The sequence below is a fragment of the Camelus bactrianus genome, chromosome 11 (genome assembly GCF_048773025.1).
Source record: "Camelus bactrianus isolate YW-2024 breed Bactrian camel chromosome 11, ASM4877302v1, whole genome shotgun sequence".
Taxonomy (NCBI): domain Eukaryota; kingdom Metazoa; phylum Chordata; class Mammalia; order Artiodactyla; family Camelidae; genus Camelus; species Camelus bactrianus.
In genome coordinates this window covers 6,967,632-6,987,964 of record NC_133549.1, presented here as the reverse complement: position 1 = coordinate 6,987,964, position 20,333 = coordinate 6,967,632, and positions in this window count along the sequence as shown.

Sequence of the window (20,333 nt, the reverse complement as noted above, 5' to 3'; positions counted from 1 at the left end):
TGTTAATAATTAAGATCAGCCAACAAATTAATAGTAATACTGTCTACAGCTTTCAAAATGTATTGCAGGAGTCAGGGAGAGAATGTTGACAAAATTTTAGGACAATAGGAAGCCAGAAAAAAGACATAATGTAAACATAAATACATTATCCAACTATAGAGCAGAGAATGTAAGAATGGACAAAAATTACGAAAACTGTATGCATCATGGTGTCGATGGAATAATTCGTGCATGTGCAACATATACACATACTAGAGAAAAACATACCAAAATATTAACCTTATATTTTTGGACTACAGAATGGCAGATGATGGAAGAAATTTTCATATGCTGAAATATGGATAAGTCATTCTGGCTTATACATGATTTGGCTTAAAGTTTATGCTAGCTAGAACAGACTGTTTTGAGGGTTTCAAACATGAATTGTACATCTGCTTTAACTATGAAAGAAAAGAATGCATTCAAGAACAAAATGGATCAGTACCATACTGTTTTAATTATTGTAGCTTTGTACTATACTCTGAAGTCAGGGAGCATTTTTCCCTTAGTTCTGTTCCTCTTTCTTAAGATTGTTTTGTCTATTTGGATTCTTTAGTGTTTCCACACAAATTTAAATAATTTGTTCTAGGTCTGTGAAAAATGCCCTTGGTATTTTGATAGGGATTACATTGAATCTGTAGACCGTCTTGGGTAGTACTTAACAATACTAATTCTTCCAATCCCAGAACATGGTATACCTTTCCACCCATTTGTGTTGTCTTCAACTTCTTTCGTCAGTGTCACTATAGATGTGTTCCTATATTACTGAAAACTTGAATTTTCTGCACTGAATCATACTTGAGGACACCAACAGTCATTCTCAAAACAATATCTGCTAATAGTTGCTAGCTGTAACCTCATGGTCTCAGGGTCTCCCCTTGTAACTATGCAACCACTTTGGCCCATTCTTTGCTTAACAAACACCTTTACTTCTTGCCAGCTCCAATTCTAATTCTTGACAAACAACATATGTAATTTTGCAGTTTTTGCATGTATAAGTCTTCCCCATTTTGTGCTTCACCAGAACATAAACCAAGTGCTTCTTGATTCTTTGTCTTCCAAGCCACAATCCTCAGATTGGCTCAAATAAAACTGTTCTCTGTTCCTACTGTAAATTGCTCATTGATTATTTCCATTGATAAAAATAAATATATTTTCTTCTCCACATTTTTCCATGTTGCCTGATGTTCCATACTGAAATGTTAGCACTTCTCCGTTACAGACTTGGCTGAATTCTAACCTATGTCCTCTATAAGTTATATATATTTTTGACGACAGGAATCTTTTTTTTTTTTTAATTTTATATTTCTTCAGTGCCTAAGAGACCACTGAGACTCGGGATGTGATTATTTCCTTTAGAAAGCACCTCCGGCTTCAGGGGCACAGAGAGAAATGAGAAATCAGGTTGAACTATGTTAACACAATTCAGGCACAAAATAATGAGGGTGCAGAGTTAGGGTAATGGCAGGCGGAGTGAGGAAGGGGCTACCTGGGGCCTTTAAAAATTCGAATTTCACTTTATTTTCTTGACCATAGTACATCTAATTAGGTGGAATCTGAAAAATTCAGAACCGCGGAAAGCAAGTAAAAATCACCTGTAAGGCCAACCATCAAATCCGTATTTTTTTGGTTTAATTCTTAATTTTTGAATGTGTGTATTCTCACTCTTGTTTTCTCACTATATGCATTTATTTTAAATGATATTTTAATACATATTGTATTTCCAAGCAAATTAAGGTTATACTGTTTTGAATTTTATTTTTCACCTTCACATACGTTTCAGTGTTTTACAGCATGTTGCTAAAGAATTCTCCAGTATGTGATATTTAAAAATTCAGTGGGGGGGTGGGTAATAGCTCAGTGGTAGAGCACGTGCTTAGCATGCACAAAGTCCTGGATTCAATCTTCAGTACCTCCATTAAAAAAATAAATAAAATAAAAATTGAGTGATTACCTATTTTAGAGTTCATTTAATCAGTTCCTTTTGTTGGACTTTTGCTTCAAATCTTATTTCATCTAGAAATGTGTACAGCTAAAAGGTAAGATTTTAAAGGGTCTAAGAAACAGACCCTTCTCACACCTGAAAATGTTAATTCGTTTCTTGAAGACAAATACTTAGTGTTTAAATTTCTCCAGATGTTCAATTAATTTTTTTCTGTTTCTTTTTTGCATTTTGTGTGTTGAGGTATTCAATTTTGTTCAAGTAAATAAATAAGTTCTGTTCATTGCAATGATACATAGAGTTTGCACATTGTGGTTAATCCATCCCGAGCTTTTTAGTATCTGGTGTGAGCCGTGAGGTTTAAATTTAAAAAATGCATGTAAACATCTGTCAGACTGTGCTTAGCATGTGCTCAGTATCCGCTACAAGTCTTGTCTTTTCCCCTTGGTTTCATCAGGCAGCTGCTTCTTTTGTTTGTTTTTAAGGAACCAGCCCTTAGATTTCTTTCTTAATTTCTCAATTCCCTCATTCATTCATAGTTGTTTTCATTTTTCCTTCTTTTACCTTCTTTTAGTATGTCTTACTGATCTCGTAGTGTCTTCATTTATTGAAAATTCAATTGCACACCTTCCGCACACCGGGCTTTGTGCCAGGTGTTGGGAATGCAGTGGTCAGCAGATAAAGATGCCCTGTCCCCAGGAAGCTTATAGTTGAGCCCAGACTTTAATTCTCTTTGTTTAATAATAAAAGCATATGTATATACAGATAGATAGGCAGGTGTATGACTGTAGATATGGCTGTTTTCTGTAATTTTTGCTATAGAGTCATATTCCCATTATTGTGTAAATCTCTACTGTATAATGTTGAATCATAGAAAATTGTTGATATTCAGGATCAACCCAAAGAGGAACATACCAAGGCACATGGTCATCAAATTGACCAAAGTAAAGGATAAGGAGAAAATATTAAAATTAGCAGTGGAAAAGCAACAAAAAACATACAAGGGAACTCCCATAAAGTCATCAGCTGATTTTTCAGCACAAAATCTACAGGCCAGAAGGGAGTGGCTCGATATATTTAAAGTGATGAAAGAGGAAGACTTAAAACCAAGAACACTCTTTCCATCAAAAGCTTCACAGGTAAACAAAAGCTAAAAGATTTCAGCACCACCAAACCAGCTTTACAATAAATGTTAAAGGACCTTCTCTAGTCATGAAACCATAAGAAAACAGAACAAAAAGAGGAAAGTGGAGAAAAAAAAAAGACAAAAGATTTCTTTGGCTGTTCGGGGTATTTTGTGGTTCCTTACAAATTTTGAAATTGTTCTAGTTCTGTGAGGAATGTTGTGAGTATTCTGATGGGGTTGCGTTGGCTCTGTGGGTTGCTTTGGGCAGTGTGGCCATTTTGATAGTGTTGATTATTCAAATCCAAGAGCACAAGAAATCTTTCCATTTCTTTGTGTCATTTCAGTTTTCAGGGTATAGGTAACCTCCTTGGTTAACTATATTTCTAGGCATTTTGTTGTTTTTGATGTAGTAGAACTATCTCTGCCAGTTAAAAATGTCTGGTTTTTGAAGTGAAAAAAATTGAATGAAGGGCCACAAATGGCAAAATATCCTTCTTTTTCATAGGTGAGTTAATTCCATTATATACACATATACTGCATCTTCATTATCTATTCAACTATTGATGTGCACTTAGGATGCTTCCTTATCTTAGCAATTATAAATAATGTGTTAATAGCAAGGCGTATGTATCTTTTTAAACTAATTCTTATTTTGTGGTTGGCTTTATTCCTTTGATAAGTATGTAAGTTTATAAAGCTAAAGCTCTAAACATTCATAGAGACAATAAACAGTACATATAGGTAAAATTTAAAAACATAGGTCAGTAAAAAGAAAAGTGAAAAAGAAAACCATGAGAGACAGGGAAGTAACTTAAAAGACCTATTACTAAATGAAAAGAGCCAGTCTGAAAAGGCTACAAACTGTATGATTCCAACCAAATGACATTCTGGAAAAGGCACAGATACAGGAACAATAAAAAGATCCTGGGGAGAGGGAGGGAGGGAGGGATGAATAGATGGTGCACAAGGGATTTTTAGGGCAATGAAATTATTCTGTGTGATACTATAGTGGCTACATGTCATATGCATTTGTCAAAGCCCACAGAATGTACAACATCTAGAGTGAACCCTATATAAACTATAGACTATGGTTGATAATAATGTGCCCATGTTGGTTCATCGATTGTACCGCATATGCCACAGTGATGCGGGATGTTGAGGCTAGGGGAGTACGTGTGTGGTGGTGATGAGGGCTATGTGTGAACACTCTGTATTGTCTGCTTAATTCTGCCGTGAACCTGAAACTGCTCTAAAAGAATAAAGTCTATTAAAAAAAAAAGGATGGATCAATTTGTGATATAATCTTACAAGGACGAATTATTCAGGCCTACAACCAGAATGAATGGCATAGTCAATTAAAAACATGTATCTTTAAAAATGTTACTTACAGCAAAAGAGACAGACCTCACAGTGTGCAGTGTGATTTTTTTCATTTTTATCAAGTTCAGCTACCATCAAACTGATGGATACATGTTGTCAGAGGGTGTGGTTCAGTTGAAATGTGACAGAAGTGGATATTCTGTGTTAATGGATATGATTCAAATATATGGCTCATACATTGACTTTTTGGATACTGTGGAGGGTTAGAAATTTGAAAAATTTGTGAAATCAATAACTTAACATTGATACATTTCACTCTATTTTTTACTGTATGTAGATATAAACACAAAAAGAAAGAGGTAAGAAAAGTTATCATTGGACAGTAATGGAGAGAATGACACTTTGGTTACAACCCTCCCCTCTGACGCACCCCCTCCCCCACACATGGTAACTGACCAATCCAGGATGTCAGTTGCTGGTTGGTTTCCGGGTGGAATGTTGGGTTGTCCCCGGGGCTTGTTGTGGCTGGTGGCTCCACGGTAACTGGGCAGAGCTCTGGGTGGGTCAGTGCCATGGAAGGGCTGCTGTCCTCCATGGAGCTTGGCTTTGGGCTGATCCTGAGGGAGCTGAGTGCGGTCCTGGTGGTGCTGCTGCGCGATGGCCTGTGTTCTCAGTTCATCTTCCAGAGCCTCCAGTGGGAGGCAGTGTTGAGTCTCCCTGTCTTCACCTCGTTGGTGGGTGTCTTATTTACCTGCAGGCTTATTCAGTGTGATAGAAGTCACTGTTATCAAAGCTATGAAAAGCAGCAGGCTGAAACACTGGCTGCCCAGATCGCAGTGAAGTGCCACCTCATTGACCAAGCTATATGCGGCTAAACAGGAGTGTGCCAGCATGGAGACGACTTTAAAGTATGCTGGGCTAGAGAAGGAGCCAGTAAACGTACGCAGCCTCGCTAACGCTTACAGACAGTTGATGACGGTCAACCTGAATTCAAGGAAGGAAATCAATTTTCGCATTGAAGAACTGAGGAAAGAGAGATCCCTGCAGTCTATTCAAGCAGAGGTGGCAGAGATGCTGAAAGGGCGCACGTTCCTGGAGGAGGTCACGAGAATCAGCACATCACAAGGGGCTGTTACAAACCAGCCAGGGGACCGAGCACCAAGTCCTGCTGGTCCCTTTCCCAGGAGTGGGCCCTCGTGTTAAACCTGTGCTGTGCCCTCACTCCACTCAGACCTCCCAAGCTGCCTCTGCCCTTGGACCTGGCACATGCGAAATTCTGTGTATGTGTCCCAAGAGAATGAAATCTGTTTGCCCCAGTCACATGGGGCTCCTGGAGGTAAGCCCCCTGGCCTTCAAAACCACATGTCCTGGGCTCTTCTCTTACCAACGCTGGACCCCAGGCTGGGGAGCCTGACATGGGGCTCAGCGCTCTCAGTCCTGTGGGAGGGCCTCTGTGACTTAATTACTCTTTAGCTTGTGGGTCACCCACCCAGGCGGTATGGGGCCTGATTCTACTGTGAGCATGCCCTCCTACTGTCCCCTGCAGGTCTCTCTCTATATTTCCAATTAAAGAAGATCTTTTTTGCTAGGTTCCAGTCTTTTTTCTCAATGGTTGTTTAGCAGTCATTGTGGTTTTTTTTTAGTCGTGAGAAGAGGTGAATTCGTGGTCCTACGACTCTGCCATCTTGACCCTCCCCGATACTCTATTTTCTTTTAACCAGACATAAGGTGTGATGTAGGTCAGGTGTAACCAGTACTTTCCCATCCTATCCAGGCTTTGACTTTTTAAACTTGGGACCCAGTGCCTGACTCGGGTGCCCAGTAGTCCCTGATATACTGTGCTTGGGAAAAAGCCTGTGTTTTCATAGTGTGAAATAACAAGACAATTCCTTACCCTGTATATGTGTTTGGTTAGAATCTTGCTCCATTGCATCTCCAAAGACTCCCAGATCCCTTTCTCCTCTTCATCCTAACCCAGGGTCCTTAGCTTGCACCATACTACCTGACTAGCTAGTTCTCCAGCTTCAAGTCTCCCCTCTAAACCATCATTCACAAGTGCCCCATGATGGCCTTTCAGAAAAGCCTATCTGAGTGCACTGCATCCGGGCCTAGAAGCATTTCCATGGCTAAGCAGTGACTGCCCAATGGAGTCCAAACTCTTCAGCAGGCCCTTAAGACCCTTTGCAAAGATGGCTTGCCATCTTCTGATTCCATCTCCCTAAGCACCTTATGTTCTAGCTATATCAGATTTTACCGTCCATTTCTTGTCACTTTGTTACTTTTCAAAATCCAATTTAAATATAATTCTACAAGTATATTTAATCATTCCTTTTCTGTGTTTCTATAGTATCTTATTTATATAACTAAAAAAATACCTTTATACTGGGTAGTGGTTACTCAGATATCTATCAGTTCTCTACTAGTCTATGAACTATGAAGGAAGGGTCTATGTTTCTATTTTTTATTTTCTATTAATTTAATAAAACAGTTGTTGAATGATAGGTATTAGACATAATATCTATGAGATTCCTTACTGATCTAAATATCCTAATTTTTTATTATTCAATTCTATTTTAGGAACCAAACCACCCTTTAATTCATAAGTTGCCTTTCTAGAAAGCATTTTGGTAATAAAAGTATCAGGAATCTTTAAAAAATGTCCATTAAATCTGATCCAGTAATTGTAGTTCTAATAATCTATATTAAGGAAATAATCAAAAATATAGTGGAAAAAAAAAAGCTATCAATAGGATGTTCTACACAATATTTCTTAAGAGCAGGGAAATTTGGAGTCTAATTTCTTACCAGAATCTAATGACTTACTAAATTACAGCACAATCATAAGATGGATTATTATCAAACCATCTTAAACAGTTCTTGAATTATAGTAAATGACATAGGAAATGCTCATGGTATAACTTTCAAGGAGAAAACATATATAAAAGAGAATACAGATGTCCAGTCAAATGGAATGATGAATTCATAGGCTGAGCCTTTCTTCTGCTGAAAACACATAGCAATGAATGGGAACATAAAAGAGAAAATCAAACCAACACAATGTGCTTTACAAAAAAATGTTAATATCTCTTTGGACCAGAAATAGCAGAGAAGCCCAAGTTAATAAATAATGTGGAGATGAGAGGTCACTGGAGTGTGCACATGGAGGAGAAGGTAAAGATCTTAGCTTACATGGAAACTGGTGGGGAAAGAGGTCACACAGCAGGGAATGGAACTGGTCTCACCACTGGAAACCCAGAGCTGTGACCGGGCTCTAGACTCATGAAAGGAGGGTGAAAAGAGCTATGGTCCACACACAGCTGTGTGGCTAGGGCAGCAACAGCAGACAGATACATCTTTCCAGGCATGACCTGAGCCAAGTCGTTCACTAGCTTGCTGACCGAATCTGCAATAACTAAACATGTCCATATGGCAGGACTCCCAGGCAGACTAAGTCAAAATAATTGAAAAAATTAAGAGAGTGCAGATGTGTGGGGTCAGGGTACGGGAGAGAGCATGGGACAAACAGATTGACAGGCATTTTCTGTCAGAACTCCTCAACTCTTCAGTTGTAACACAAAAGCAATCATACATAATTCATAAATGATTGGATGTATAAGGCTATATTCCAATTGAATTTTATTTACAAAAAGCTCACAGGCTGTAAACTTCTGACATCTTCTGACACCTGTTTTAAATCAACATTCAAATACCTTAAAGAAAACTAATGAGTAGAAACAAAGCATACAGCTATTAACAAATGAAAGATGAAACAAAAACTATAGAAAATCCAAACAGAATTTTAATATATTTTTATAAGCATCAAAGAGATAAAGGAAAGATAATATTCAAAAAAAGAACAAGAAATTATTTTAAAAGTAAACATAGATATGGTAAAAGAAAACATATTATAACTCTTAAGAAACAAAAAGTTATTATGATTTTAAGATAATTGCATTGAAAATATTAACATCAGTTTGGACAGAGTCATAGAGAGAGTTAATGAACTGGAAGACATTGTTGACAAATACATGAAGGTTATAGCAAAAGGAGTGGGGTAGGTTTTAAAAATATAAAAGACAAGTTAGGAGACATAGAGTGTTGGACCAAATGGCTCCGATACCCTTCTAAGAGGAATTTCAGGAAAAGAGGAGAAACTGATCAATATATGAAAAGGTAATTGTCAAGAATTCTTGAAACATTAAGGTACACATCAGTCTTTAAAATAAAAGTTCTAAGTACAGGGAAAGATAATAAATAAATAAACAGACAAATAAACAAATAAATAAAGTCATACTACATATATTAAAGCAAAGCCAAAGATGAATAAGGATGAGAAAATACAAAAGTCAACAAAAATAAAAGACATTATCTACAAAAGAATGACAGATTGAAAACAGATTTATCACTGATAAGAGATGGCAGAAGAAAAACAGTATCTTCAAAATATTGATGAAAATGTGTCAATCTACAATTCTATGTCCAGCACACTGGTCATTCAAAAATAAGAAAGACAATTTTTTGCAGTCATTTCCAGACTCAGAACTTAACACCCACCAAGCCTCACTGAGCAAACAACCAAATGAGAAGGGAAAAATGGGATGCAAAAGTGGTGGCAGAGTGATTAAATATGTTGGTAAATATTATTATTTAAGGATTATAAAATATCAGTAATTTTTAAAAGAAAAATGATACTAGTAAAAGTCTGAAAAACAGAAGAAAGAAAAGAGTAGTTAATTATTAGTCAGAATGTTCTAAAAGTTTCAGCTTATTTTGGAAGGTAAATATATTGAGTAAATTTATGGGATATTTTAAAACTATATACATTAAGAAAATATGTTAACAATTAAGATCAGCCAACAATAGTAATACTGTCTATAGCTTTCACAATGTATTGCAGGAGTCAGGGAGAGAATGTCAACAAAATTTTCAGACAATAGAAAGCCAGAAAAAGACATAATGTAAACATAAATATATTATCCAACTATAGAGCAGAGAACATAAGAATGGACAAAAATTACAAAAATTGTATGCATCATGGTGTCGATGGAATAATTCGTGCATGTGCAACATATACACACACTAGATAAAAACATGCCAAATATTAACCTTATATTACTGGACTATAGGATGACAGATGATGGAAGAAATTTTCACATACTGAAATAAGGGTAAGTCATTCTGGCTTACACATGATTTAGCTTAAAGTTTATGCTAGCTACAACAGACTGTTGTGAGGCTTTCAAACATGCACTGTACATCTGCTTTAACTATGAAAGAAAAGAATGCATTCAAGAATCAAAATGGATCAGTACCATACTGTTTTAATTACTATAGCTTTGTAGTATACTCTGAAGTCCGGGAGCATGATTCCCTTACTTCTGTTCCCCTTTCTTAAGATTGTTTTGGCTATTTGGATTCTACTGTGTTTCCACACAAATTTTAGTAATTTATTCTAGGTCTGTGAAAAATGCCCTTGGTATTTTGATAGGGATTGCATTGAATCTGTAGACCGCCTTGGGTAGTACGGTCATTTTAACAATACTAATTCTTCCAATCCCAGAACATGGTATACCTTTCCCTCTGTTTGTGTTGTCTTCAACTTCTTTCATCAGTGTCATTATAGATGTGTTCCTGTATTACCAAAAACTTGAATTTTCTGCACCGTAGCAAACTCAAGGACACCACCAGTCACTCTCCGAACAATATCTGCTAGTAGTTGCTAGCTGTAACCTGATGGTCTCAAGGTCTCCCCTTGTAACAATGCAACTGTTTTGGACCAATCTTTGCTTAACAAACACCCTTACTTCTTGCCAGCTCCAATTCTAATTCTTGACAAACAACATATGTAATTTTGCAGTTTTTGCCTGTATAAGCCTTCCCCATTTTGTGGTTCAGCAGAATACAATCCAAGTGCTTCCTGACTCTGTCTCCCAGGCTATAATCCTCAGATTGGCTCAAATAAAACTGTTTTCTGTTCCTACTGTAATTGTTTATTGATTATTTCCATTGATAAAAATAAATATATTTTCTTCCCTACATTTTTCAATGTTGTCTGATGTTCCATACTAAAATGTTACTCATTCTAAAACCATATTAAGAAGTAATTTTTAAAAAGCTACTGGTTGCATTTGAATTAAGTTTATAACATCATTTTTTCTTTTCTCAAACAAAAATAAATAAAATCAGACATCTACAATTATAAATGTAAGTGTTCAAAACAAATATAAATCAATACAAATAAGTCTATGAGCTGATTTTTCCTGTATATATCTGGACAAAGACATTATTTCAACTTGAAATGATAGGTAATGAATTTTAAATATTTTCAAGTCAGATACTGAAGGTGGGGGAGGGCAGGAGGTACAGGGAAGAACGTGCATGAGAACATTCGTGCCCAGTTTCAGGAACTTAAGACCTTGTGTTCCCCACTGTTCCAACCTAATCTCCAAGTGGACGCACAGCGGTTTCAGGGTGGGGTCTCAACTGTGTACACTTTCCTGTTTTCACCCTCCTAGACCAGAAAATTAGCTCATTAATTTTTATGTTTTATTATTAAAAGTATAACTACCATCTAAACTGAAAAGGCAAACTCTCTCCAGCATTTCTGCACAGCTGGGCCAACAGTGCCACTCCAACAGTGAGTCTGACCGAGGCTTGTTAGTATGTAGATTAAGAAAATTTTAAAGTTAAGTATTATTTCAAATAAGCTGGAGCTTTAAAAAAATGCAAAGACATATTATAAATCACGTTAGCAATTGAGATGTAGAAATTAACATCCAGGTAGCTATAAATAATGCAAAATGTGTGTAGTTCCAAAGAAAAAAGTAAAATTGTTTCATATCTAACAAAGAAGAAGCTGTTCACCTTCTTTCTGGCACATTTAGAGACATTAATTTTTTTTCATTGCTGAAAATCTGGATATGTGAAACCTAATAACATGTTTTTTAAAACACCCTCTGTAATACAAGCTTTGTTTTGTGTGTGTGTATAATATTCAATTAGCCAGGACTATTTCCCCCATTGATAAAAAGAGCAACATGGCTTTATAATCAAGTTTGACATGACATGATAATATATCTATTAGATTACCCATATAGTAATATATTCTGTACTACTAACATATCTGTATACAGTGTATGTACAGCTATGGTAATAAAAGTGATATATTTTTAAGAAACAGGATTGTTTGTAAAATGATTTAAGCAACTTGACTTCCTTTGTCTTTCCTAACTTGTAAATCAGTGAACTGACTAGCAATACCTGAATCAATTAACAAAACATGTAGTAAATGCCTGCTGATAGGCACGCTGAGCAAAATTAATTCCGAGTGATTGGAGTAACAGCTCCATCCACGTGGGTATACAAATAGGACTAACTATATACATATATAACTATATAAATATAGTTATATGTGTTTTATACAGAAAGAATGAAATCAGGAAGACTTTGCATAGCTCTTGTGAAATTATACAAAAATCTTGCTTCATTACTTTTTACTCAGATTACTTCTTAATTCTTTAAATTAATGAAATTTAACGTATTGGAGGATTGAATAAGATATATTTACCAATACAAAAGAAATCTTTATTCATATACAGTTATGATCCTCAGACTCTGTTTCAAATCCATTGTTATAAGTAACATTTACAAAAACTACTTGTTTCAATCCAAAAATCAGTTGTTAAAAACTATTCAAGAGCTAGCATATGTTTAGAAGAAAGTTTTTGTTTTTAAAGAAATGTGATTTAACAGGTTGACAAAGTGGAGATTCCTATGAAAATGTGTATCATACAGATAAACAGCGTTTGAACAAATATAACCATAAAAAATCACAAAAATTACATGCTCTTCATGTCCTAAGCAAGGATGATGTCTTCCCCAATTTTGGGAAAGCACGATGTCAGGCATTTCATAGAAGCCCGATGAAAGCCAAGTTAAGAGGTAAAAGACAATGCACAAAACACGTTTTTCCTCACATTATTCATGACACGTGTGCACAGAAGATACTGCATTTTCCAAATGGAAAGAGCCCACCCATAGCCTGGATGCCATCTACAGGGTCCTATGATACGCTCACTGCTCAGGTTCGTCCAGAGACTTGGCATTTTCCTTGTCTTTGGAGGACCGGCCATGCGTCTCCATTTTTTCTAGTTCATCTGATTGTGCTCTGTGGAAAAACAAAAGCCAAGTGGTTGTTAGATAATCATGATCTTAAATACAGGAAAATTCTGTGTATTTTGATATTTTCAGCATCTATTTGAGGTAAAGCTTGACTTAATTCATGACACATTTTAAACTGTTTAAATATGTTTAATGCAAACCAGATCATCTCCAAATCTTCCAAATGCTATTGGCTATTAGTCATGCACCAAAAAAAAAAAATTTTTTATTTATTCCAGCATGCTTTAAAACAGTACAGTTTTCCTCCCTTGTTTTTAGGTATTTATAATGCTCTCTGGAATGCAAGACTTTTATTTTAAAGTGGTATTTCTCTCAGAAAGTAATCAAGTTAAATTTGAAAGTAAAGGTGTTATAACTTTTTTAAAGAAAAAATATGTATTTAACTATTGCAATCATTGTTTCTGCCTCTTTGTTTTGGGAAAAGAAAAGTACAATTTAATTATTAAGTCATGGAACAAAAAGAAAAGATTTTGATTCTTTCAAATTTTTTCGTCACAAAAATGCTCCAGGCTTCTTTACTTCCTCACTGTCCTCTTTCACAAAATTTGTTGCTCTAAGTTTGGTTCTTTATAGGAGAGGATCCTCTGCATTTTAACATAAGGCAGAATATTTTACAGGTTTCAAAAAACACAAAATTTATTCTTAATACAGAATTTAGATGATTTTTATTTTCAGTCTTATCTCTATAATTCACAAAGATGTTTCAAAACAGTCAAAATCCTACATTTTCTAAGTGCTTTAAGAAGTCTGAGTTGACCACCATGTCTTGGTTTGAGTCTAGTCCTCAGAAGTTAAAATCCCTTCAACATTTTCTGTTGTTTAAACATAAGGCAGCTCAGCCATAAACTGCTGTAAATGATAGGACCTGAGAGATTTCTAACAAAGCTATTTTGTGTTTTGCGTTCGCTGACTGATTTGAAATGCAGGCTTTTCTGTTGTTGGGATTACCCAGCAAAGGCTAGCTCCTCAAAGGAAGCTTCTTTCAGCAGAGAGAGATTTGATGACAGATCAATAGATCTTCTGAGGGCTTGATCCATTTTGCTTTTGGAATGTAATGCAACAAAAGATACATAGAAGTAAATGAGATGGTTTGCCTGCAGCATAACCTCCACTAAAAAGCCTGCCTTGCCCACCTTGATCCTCATTATAACAAGTCTCTGTCCACAATAACACAGAACCTTATATTCTGTTCTGTGCTTACTACAATGTCTTACTGGTGCTACACATGTATGTCTACTTCTTCTACTGACTGGAGCTTATTGGAGAGAAGGGCTATGTCCTGTGTATCTCTGTGGTCCTAGTGACCAGTATGATTCATGGTACAGTCAGCACTCTGTATCCATGAGGTCTGCTTTTGTGGATTCAACTGAACACAGATCCAAAATACTCAGGGCAAAAAATTTCATAAAGTTCCAAAAAGCAAACAAATTTGCTGTGCTCCAGCAACAATTTACATAGCATTTATGTTGTATTAGAAATTATAAGTAATCAAGAGGTGATTTCAAGTATACAGGAGGATGTGTGTGGGTTATATGCAAACTACAAACAATTTTATTTAAGGGATTGAGCATATGGGGATTTGGGTAGCAATTCCCTGCAGGTATCGAGGGATGACTGTATGTAGTTAGAAGTCAGTAATTTTTTTTAAAGACAGAAGAATTAAATCAGTAATTGAATAGGAAAAAAGAAAGCCTCCATGTCCTGGGAGAAGAGAGAAGTTAAAGGAGGAAAGTTAATGACAAGACAATCAAAATAAGAAATATCAAAGACATAATGATATACAGATAATGCCAAGTGTTTACCGTCATCCTACAGTAAAATGAGGGTCCTTATGAGGTAATTTGAATCTCAAATAGATACTTATGCATGCCTGAGACAGAGCTGGTCATGTCAAACACTAGGATACAAATAGATAGATTAAGAAATAAGAAGGCTGCGTCCAGCAAAGGTACATGTGAATTCACTCATGTATACATTCACTCAAAAAAACACTCTCGTGTACATATCATTCATCTCTTATGCAGGAATACTTATGTGTAGGAAGTTACAAAAATAGAACTAAAACTTAATGAAATCTGCAATATTCCGCTATTCATTGCTACAGCAAGACCAGCTGTTTCTTCTTGCCTGACATCTTGGCTTTCTCCTTGCAAGACATGTGGGATCAAGCAAAAGTCAGTAATTTTCTACCTGTTAAAAACCCCAGTTTCTCACTCTTATCAGCAACCATCAACTATGTCAAACTAGTGCTACGAATTCATGCCAGAACTTAGAGGTCATCTCGATAATTTTTGCTTTGTCTGACCTCCAAAGTTAATATAGTCTCAAGTGTTCTCCCCTTGTTCTTCTTTTAAAAAATGAATTTTAGGGATTATTTATTTTCCACCCATGCAATCAAAGGCTGACTGTTTACCAGGCATTACACTAGGCACTGGAGATAGCAAGATAAATGCTGGGCTTCAGATTCCAGCAAAATCCCACCTCACAAAACACCCAGTTACTCATAATATCACTCTTATTTGCTCAAACCTTCTGTAGTGATCTTCTTCCTCTGCTTTTTAAAACTCTATATAACCCTCTATGAAGAGGATGTTGGTGATCTCACTGCCATACCAGTGGTGATGAGAGTTACTTATTGAAATAGATTCATTTTTCCTTATGGCCAAAGCTATGTGCAAAGTAGCTACACACTAACACATCAATTACCAACATAAAGGAACTTCCAAGTTCTAAACGTTTAAATAACAAACCTTCCATCTCCAAATCTCACTCATAAACCTTCTAAGATTAAATCATTTCAGTCTCCAGGACAGGGGTTATCTTTTGGTTACTTCCTTTGTTTTACTGTTCACCCCTTCCCACCTCCACCCCAATTATCTGCAGAAGATTTCTTCCAGAATATCCTTTTCTGAGGGTTTCCTGTTTGCCTGTAAATGAACTAGAGCCCTGCTGCTAAGTCGGAGGCTTTCACTGGTTACCAAAGATTCATCCCACCCAACACCCAGACACGCTATTCACCCAACCACTGGCCGGAATGGATCCAGATTCCTGGCTGCCATCCCTGATTTCACCAAATATTTTGACCTCCGCTGCCCTAAACCCACAACACCCTGACACTGAACCCTGCTATTTCAACGCCTGAGAAAAACTGTACCTTTCCCAGAGAGGGGGTTGGGGAGCAGGGGTGGAGAGACTGAGGAGGATGTTGAGAGGGACGGATGCACAGTTCTGTGGCCGAGTCTGTTAATGACACCCAGCAGGTGTCTCTCTAGTGCTGTTCCAGAGAACGCGGACTTGGATCCCTGAGAGTCGGTAAATATTGCTGCATGGGCCATCCACCTTCAGACTCACAATCGTAGACAAACACTCTTAGAAGTTATGTTGTTGACAAACTGTTTCGTCTTAACAGTGATCCCCATACTTACTCCATCATGAAACATGATTGTGCGTGAGAGACAGAAAAAGAGAAAGACAGAGACAGAGAGACAGAGACAGAGAGAGAGAGACACAGAGAGAACATGACAGTAACACTCCCAAGACCCAGTGCTCTAAGGGATACGGGTGAAAACACTGTGCTAGGCCAGCCTTTTACCACTTTCTTCATTCAGTTTCTACAATTTTCATACTATTTCTACACTAAATCTAATCTTTAAATCTTTGCCTCTCTCCTCAGACACCGCCTAGCCTCTCACTCTTGGGCTTGCCTCCTAATGCTGTCCCCTTTGATGACAGTACTATACCCTCTGTCCTGGATTTCCTCCCACCCCTCTGCCGACCTCCTCAGTCTTCACTGCCCAGGCTGAAGCCCCTGTTTCCATCATAAGCCTTTGTTTTCCCTTCATATCCACACAGGCAACTACTTTCTCAACACTTCCAAGAAGCATCTTGGATCAAATAAAAGTCTAAAAATAAACTCATGTTTTCTTCCCCCAAATATTCAGTGATCCTGATTACTGGAAACTGGAAACTAGTCACCCAGCCACAAACCTGAAAGTCATTTAAACATCCCTCCCTACTTTGCCTCCGCATCTGATGCATCACTAAGTCTCCAGTTCACTTACTTCCCTCCATTTCCACGGCCATAACCCTTGTCCAAACTGCCTCCTCTCTCAGTTTGCCTCCTTTGATACTGGGCTTGGTCTCCTCATAGCCATCCGTGGCTCTCTCTAATATAAGTCCTACAGGGCACACAGTGTCATTTCTTAAAGATGTGGACAAGAGCATGTACTCTATGTCACTCTACTTATGACTCTGTAGCAGTTAACCAGCATTCTTAGAATAACACCCTAGACCTTGGGTGCCTACGATGCCTGCATGGCTCACCTTCCTCCGCCTCCCATCTCAGGTCTTGCTTCCACTTGCTGAACACATTGTTCTTGGTGGCTTTCATTCAGTTCCAGAAACATTCCACATTCCTCTTTCATAAATGCTGTGCCCTGTGTCTAGAACATTCCCCACGCTCCTCAGCTTCCACAGTACCCACTACCTCATTTCAGCTCCAATCTCTCTACCTTGGGGAGGCCTTCCTTACCCTCCACATCCATGCAGAATCCCCCTGGTAATATAACCCCACTGTATAAATTCCCTTCCCCTCACAGCACGTGCCACAACTGTGCATGAACACGTAAGGCTTGACTCCCACATTCAAAGGAAAGCTCCATAAGCACAAGAATAATGTCTGTTTTGTCATCATCATAACCAGAGCACACACCTGAAATAAAGCAGATGCTTAATAAATGTCTGACGGCATAATAATAAATGACTGGATTTTATTATATAAAAATTCCTGATGCCCCAGCTCCTGAATGAATGAGGAGCTGCAGACTACCAGGAGCTGAACTGGTGGGTGACAGTTCCAGTGGGTGTCTGATTTGGAAGTGGTAAAGGTAAACATACTTCGTGGCATCAGTGATGACAGTCAGGAACTGGGCTCTGTGCTGGACGGGGGTTCAGAGCAGACTGTGCCTGGTCTCAGGGAATAGTTTTCTTTCCTTTATACCTGGGTGTTAAATGCAGCATCAGCAGCAACCTGGCTCTTTCTGTAATTTACCTGCTTATTTCTCCCTCTTCAGTCCTTTATTCTTTCCTATCTAAACTTCACACTCCTTTCTCCCCCAGTCACTTCCCTGAATCCCTTCACAACCTTTTCTCTACTTCTACAGCAAAATATCTTGAAGGTACACTGACTTCTTTTCTCATCTTTTGCTTGGTTTTTGAATCCCTGTAATCTGGCTTTTGTTCTCACTTAGATCACTCTCACTAAGCCCAAAAACGATCTTAGAGCCAAGAATCTCATCTATAGATAAAGCAAGAGCTCAGTTTTACTGGGCCCTTAGTAATGGTCAGGTATCCTGCAACTCACTCTACATGTATAATGTCACAGACACAGGCATTATTAGCAGCAACAGCATCACCCCCATTTGAACGATGAGAAAGCTGGGCCTTAAGTCCCAACCAGGAAGCACAGGTGCCAAGGTTCAGACACAGTTGGAGTGGCTCCCAAGCCCTCATCCCTCATCTCCTGGTGTCAATGGCCCTACGCTGAGGTCACTTCACAAAGCTCTACTGAGTCTAGACCGCCTCCTGAAGTGGCCCAGGTCCTTAAAAACCAACATGGGGCCAAGATGAAGTCACTCCATTGCTGCCAGTCCTTCTTGTGACTAAAAATCCTGGCACTAAGACCACAAACAAACACAGGAAATCTATCAAAAATGGAGGGAAGGCTGACTGGCCAGGAAGCTGACAACGTGAGGAGTGGTGAAGCTCCCCGGGTTTTCTTTCCCCCTTCATCCCTGATGAGGTGCTGGAGAAGCCTGGACCTGGAACCACCAGAAGATAAGGGTTGTAAATAAAGCCTCTCTCCACCTCTAGCCCAGGGACAGGGAAAGGGATGTGTGGCAGAAAAACCTTGTTCTTAATACTGGCTCTACTCCAGCCAAGACCAAAAGAAAACTGACCCCTTGTGGAATCAGTGTGGCCACGTGCAGAACTGGACCTGCAGCCTGACCTGGCAGTGCTGAGGTAAAGGTGGTGAGTGGGAGGAGTGCTACTCAGCAATCTGCCTCCCCCAACCTCCACTCCGTGGGACTAGGGGGCCAGCAGGTGCTTCCTCACCCCCTCCCCCAGCAGCAACGAGGCTGACTGAGGTGTCTCAGAGTGGTGATACTGAGCCCTGTAATACAACTAGGACATGGGCAAAGACATAGATGTTTTTATCAAAGAGAATACACAGAAGACAAACACAGGAAAAGATGGTCATTTGCCATTAGGAAACTGCAAATTAAAATCACAATGAGATATTACTCTATACCTATCTATTAGAACAGTGAAAACTTTTTAAAATGGTGACAATACCAAGGATGTGGCAAAATTAGATACCTCATATATTGCTTCTGAGAATGTTAAAATGGTACAGCCATTATGGAAAATAGTTTGGCAGCTTCTTAGAAATACATTCTAAATATACATTTAATATACAACACAGCAGATGCAATGCTGGTCACTTATCACAAAGATATAAAAATGTATCCACACACAGAAGTTAATACATATGAATATTCATAACAGTTTGATTTGTAATAGCTAAAACTTCAACACAACCCAAATGTCCCTCAATGTATGGAACAAATTTTGGTGCATTCATACCACGGAATACTACTACTCAACAATGGAAAGAAGTGAACTTTTGATACACTCAACAATTGGATGGATCTCAAGGGAATTAATTCTACTGAGTGATAAAAAGCCAATATCAAAAGGTTACATACTATGTTACATACTATTTAACACTCTCAAAAATGACAAGAATTACAGAGATGGAAAACACATTCGTGACTGCAAGGGGTCAGGAAAAGAAAAAGGGAAAGGGTGTGAGAGATTTTGCAGAGGAGGAACAATTCTATATCTCGATTGTAGTGATGGTTACACAAATCAACATGTAATAAAACTGCACAGATACATACAGGCATACATGCACGCACACATACACGGGTGCCTGGGAAACTGGCAAAATCACAAAAAGCTCTATGGATCATACCAATGTCAATTTCCAGATTTTAACACTGTACTACACTTTTGTAAGTGTTATCATTCAGGAAAACTGGGTGAAGGCTACCTAGGATCTCAGTGTACTAATTATGCTATAATTATTTCAAAATAAAAACTTAAAAGAAAAGAAATCAATGTGACCAATTGATCCTCTGTTCCTTTATGTCCCCAGTGTCCATCCTCTGAATAGCCAACCTTGGTTTATGGCCATTCGGTCCAAACACCCAAGGAAGAAGTCTTCTTCCAGTCTCTCCCCTCCACATCCAGTTAGGCAACACTTCCTATCTAGGTCAGCCCTGAAAAAAAATCTCAGAAGCAGATTTCTCCCTCTCCAATCTCACTGCCACTCCAGAATGCTATGGTCACATCCATCTCTGTCAGTCTCAACCCCTACCCAAATCCCATTCCAATTCCCCTATACATTACCTTCCTCCAACTGAGAATTCCTCACCCCAAATACATTTTATAAGAACAGCCCCAAATATTGCCTCACCATGAAGATTACCCCAGGTCCCCCAAGAGCAAGAAATTGTGGCCTCTTCAGCAACTATCCTGTTCTTTCCATAGAACTCTAGCCTAGCACTTACCACATTAGGCTGTAATTATTTAGTTGTGTCCCAGGGAAATACAAACGCTCCCAGAAAACTCCTAGGGACTGAACCTGATTGTCAATCTACA